This window comes from Micropterus dolomieu, linkage group LG02, assembly GCF_021292245.1.
Source record: "Micropterus dolomieu isolate WLL.071019.BEF.003 ecotype Adirondacks linkage group LG02, ASM2129224v1, whole genome shotgun sequence".
Taxonomy (NCBI): Eukaryota; Metazoa; Chordata; class Actinopteri; order Centrarchiformes; family Centrarchidae; genus Micropterus; species Micropterus dolomieu.
Window position 1 is genome coordinate 24360629 of NC_060151.1, and position 5000 is coordinate 24365628.

Sequence of the window (5000 nt, forward strand, 5' to 3'; positions counted from 1 at the left end):
AAAATGGTTAAGGATGCGAGAACACACTATTTTTCTGAACTCATTACTACACATAAACACAATCCCAGGTTTCTGTTTAAGACTGTGGATCAGCTGGTAAACCCAACCCCTCCTTGTGCCTCAGCTGGAAGTAATGATGACTGTGAATTGTTTTTATCTTATTTTACCAATAAGGTGGTGTCAATCAGAGCCTCTATTACCCCCGTGGCCTCTTACTCAGAGGTTCCTCACCAGCAACAACAGAGTTTTAACCAGTTTTATCCCATCGACTTGTCTGAGCTTTTAAAAACAATATCACAAATGAGAGTGTCCTCCAGCCCACTTGATATAATACCTACAAAATTTTTACTAAAAGTAATAGATTCTGTTGGGCCCCATTTGATCTCTGTTTTCAACAGCTCCCTATCTACTGGTTGTGTCCCTGATTATTTTAAAACGGCTTGCGTGAACTGAAGGACAGCCAGTGCTGTCAGAATTCTGTGTGGTTCTTCAAGATTACTTTAAGTTCATCTGGAGAATTTGAGTGAAGTTGGAGCTGAGAAATCTAAATCTGCTGTACTCAACTGAGTCTGGTGTCAAATTTACTTACATTTACAAATACACATCTAGTTGGAGAACTGATTGATTCATTTATTAAATATTTTGTCCTTTCTTATTTATATAACCATGTATGCATGTACACACACACACACACACACAATTTTAAACAACATCACTGTGGCAGCAGCTTTAGTTTTCATATCGTGGAAAACTAAATTATTGCATTGGAAACACAAAATTAAGATTAGGTCTCAATAGTCAGTGACAGATCAGCTAAACTGATGTATTAATCCTGTGACTTTCCTCAGTTTTCATTATTATGAAGATTTGTTCGGCAGCATGAAATACATTTAATGAATGACTGGATAACTTTTTTTTTTTTTTAAACACGTCATCGCATATGACATCCCAGGTTAGGACACAGTCTGCTCAGAGATATGACAGACAGTGGCTGTATTGTTTATTGATATCTGTAGCCGTGTCACCAAAGGATTCCTCTGTGACCATCCTCTGTCTCATACAGACAGAGTTGCGAAGATAATGGTCACCGAAAATAGACCCATCTTACAGAGTTCCTTTATGTGGCAGCGCTGCACAGTCTGGGGGGGGTGGGGTGGTGTCATGAGTCCCCTGAGCTGTGACTATAATAAATATTAATTTGTTTGGAGGAGAAACATGAGTAAGCAGAACGAATCACCACCACATGGGGTGTGAGGAAGAAACCCGTCACTCACACAGAAGAGCCCTCTTTCATTATTTGTGCCACTGATGGGACGGGCGCCTCAATTTTTGATGTCAAGCCTCCACAGAGCACTGACAAGCCCTCAGATGGAAATAACAATGCCTCCCCACAGAGTTTCTATGAGCGTTTAACAATCCTCAGACAAACAATCCAGATCACTGCAGCTGCTTCAGATTAATATAGAATTGTAAAAAATAATATGAAACAAATGTCCCATATGGCTAATGGTTTTTGGCTTTGGGTGTCCTATGGTCTTGTGTGTATATTCTCCCTTGATAATGGCTTGTTTGGTTTAAATCACTGTTTCTGGTCAAAGTAAAGACAAACAACTTGCAACCTGTTGTGTTTTCCCATGTGTTTTCTGCCTCTTGATTCTATGAGTCACTGTTGCATGTAATGCGCAATAAAAGTGGGGGCATCTGTATGCTTGTTTAACATGTGTCATTCCGGCTTCACAGTGTTTTCTTTGATGAATACAATATTTCAACACACTATGCACAACTCCCTCAGAAAGACGATGCCATAAATATGACCCACAGACAAATAACAAATGACATATTCATTGAAAAGCGATTCTAAGGGTGAGATGAATACAACTTCCTCTTTATTTTTCTCGTCAGTTATATTTAAATTTCATGTTGCCATTTTTCATAAAGATGTTTTTTAAATGTATTTCGTTGTTGATACTATGTGCAGTGTGGCTTTTAGATTGATGTCATTATGTTTTGTGTTGTTTTTTTATGTGTTAAAAAACAAAACAAATTATCATTGAAAAAAAAAATGGAGGAACAGTAGCAGGAGACTGTGCTTGGTTTCTTTTGCTTCCACACATTAGGGCCAATTAGTACCAAGTGAGCATGATTTGAGATATTGCTACAGATTAAGACATAAACCAGTGATATCATGTATAATAATATAACACTGAGGAGCCATTCTTCAGCATAACTAATACTATTTGCTGAATATCCTTTTACATAAGTAACATTTTGAACAATGGGCTTTTTCCATGATTTCCAGTATTGCCATTATTATTCAGTAAAGAAGTCTTCTTCCGCCACTGGTATTTTTATGCATTAAAAGAGGGCTTAAAGGCCCAACTGGAAAACTAGCTGAGGAAATGTTACAGTATGTCAAACTGTAATTTTTGTCAGTCTTGTATTGGATTTCTTTATATTGAAAGCTGAACCATCTGTAACATTCAGCGGTGGAGAAAATTCTATATCTTACAAAATACTGAACTATGGTCTTAACTTTTTCCTCTCTCTCTTCCTCGCTCTTGGATTGCATTTAATTATCAAGGTTTTCCTTTCATCGTATCCACCCTATGCACAGAAGATCAAATCCTCATATAACACTGCTTTTTGGCTTTAATGCTAATCAGGACATTGGCCTCTCATTCTGTATTCTGCATATAGTTTTGTGCAGAAGTGCCGGCTGTCTGCCAGAGTGAGCTCAGCTGTCAGCGGGCACAGAGCCCCGGATCACCCTTGGCACAGAGAAGGAGAGACAGAGCAGGTAGTCAGGGCAGATACTGAAGGATTCGCATAGCTTTCAGCTGATCCATTAGGCCATGCTACAATTCAGATATGGCGTGCTGCCAAATACCCAGCCATTGTGGCATTCAGTGCCATATTTCCATCTGTTTCGCTCATTGCTCAAACATTTTATTAGGATTTGTTGGCATCATTTGCACATAGATTGTATGTGTGCAAAAATATGTGTGGGTGTGTGAGTTTGTGACTGAGCGTGTGTGCAAGTGTGTGTAAATGAGATCACTTGGTACTATCAAAGTGCAGGCAGGACTATGACACTGTTATAAATAGAAGGGAGGAAGTAAGGAAGGTTAAATCTCTCAGACACGGATACTAAATGTGCAGAGGGGAACCATTTAAAAAACCATATGTCCTTTAAGACTAATTCCATTATGTATATTTATATTATCTACATTTGTGGCGTTCTTCTGCTATACAGTGTAAATGGTGGACCGAGGTAGTCACAGAATTTTATCCTTTTAGTCAACTAAATGGTCTGATTTTAAAAGCTGAAACAACTATGTTTTCCCCTCAGGGTCAATGCTACATGAAGGCTTAGTCTGTTGTTACATTGCACTAGCCTGCTATAGCTGCATGCTGTGTGAACAGTTTATTATTGGTCAAGGGTGAATTATCACCCAGTGAGCACATGGGAATCCAGTAAGCTCTCTCCCACGGACCAGTGACTTCATTGGGCCATGGTGGAAATGATGAATTCAAGGTCCTTTAAGTGGATGAGAGTGCTGTAAAAGTTATTGACGTGTAAGCATTTACAATACTGCTCCCTACTTTTTTTTCTTTTCTACTATTCACAAATGCTGCTGAGGGATTTAGAGTTTTTTTTCCCCTTGAATGCAAAGGGCTAGACTGGTGGTATACAAACATGGAGATGCAGTTGGCACATCTTGGCTACTGCCCAAACCCTGAAAACCTCTAAGAGAGTCTGGGTTCATCTGTCTGCGTGACAAAAGATGGATTGAAAATAAAATTAATTTCAGGGAAAATGTATGTATGGTGGACCATACAGTATGTCCAAACATGCACACTCACACTCACGCTCACACACACACAACTAAGCCTAGCTGTACACAGCAAGGTCTGTGGTTAGACTGAGTTGCGCAACTCTTTTAAATCACCCCGCCATCATCCTTCACTGCCGGCCCTCGACAGCCTGTAATCCTGACCACTGATATCTACCTGGCGTGACTTTGACCCCTGACTTTCGGCAGCTGTCAGTGGCGGCCCCTCATCGAGACAGTACATGTGGGATACTAGTGCTCCTCCCCAAGGTGGCACAGTGTCAGACTCTATGCTGGCTTTACGGTTTTTAGCATTCAAAGAGCGTCCGCCGGGGCCTCCTCCTACTGTGTTACTAAACAAACAGGGCTGGCTAAGTGCTGATCACAACCACTGGGCAAAGATGAAAAGCTCTCTCTGGCAAGGGACACGATTACTTTGCTTGTTGTCCACTTGCTTTATGTATCTGTATCAGCTTACAGATTTGAACTGAGCTATTTTGATTATAACCTCTAGCCTTAAAGCCCGCTCGTTGGACAGCTCTGCTAAAAGTGTGGTGCATGAAGCTGGGTCTTGACTTTCACAAAGCTACTCAACGTAACAAGGTCACACTAATTGGAGAAGGAAGTGTCGAGGATGTCTTCAGGAAAGAGCGGCAGGGTTAGAGAGTGATAGCAGAGAGGGTCAGATCCTGTTTCTGCTTTGGTCCCCTCTTCTAATCCAGCCTGGTATGTGTTGAGATCAGAGCAGGTCCCTTTCACTGCAGCCATTCGGTGGCTGTGCAATGGGACTTGCAAAGTCTATTTCCTCTACTGCTGCAAATTCTTTGTAGAAAGCGCAGACAACAGTCTGGCGCAGGCTGCCCCAGGAACTGAGTTCACTGAAAGGACTTAAAAATGAAGTGACCCAACAGAAACAGTCCTGCCGTCCATTTCAGGTTCTAACCCCTAAGAAACATGGCACTAGACAGCTGTGTGTTCCCCTTGATGTATTTATGTCAGCCGCTTACATAAATATACTGTGACACACATTCACACTCATACACGTGGCCTGTGTGTAAATGCGCACGCTCTCACAGTGAGCACAGTGTGACACACACACACAGAGAAATAGACACACACATATCATGCCCACTAGCAGTAATACCCAGAGGATATTAAGTCTATCTC

The 5000-nt window shown here is 41.1% G+C and overlaps 1 protein-coding gene across 1 annotated transcript in view; it reads right to left on the bottom strand.

The window, feature by feature from the left end:
- The window catches only part of LOC123961390 (rho-related GTP-binding protein RhoN-like), an 8413-nt gene extending 5323 nt beyond the window's left edge, over positions 1–3090 (bottom strand). The window contains exons 1-2 of the mRNA XM_046036742.1: positions 3086–3090; positions 1891–1894 (exon numbers count right to left, since the gene is read on the bottom strand). The gene's annotated coding sequence lies outside the window, so the exon portion shown is untranslated. The remainder of the gene's footprint in view (positions 1–1890; positions 1895–3085) is intronic.
- Between the last annotated feature and the right edge of the window lie 1910 nt (positions 3091–5000).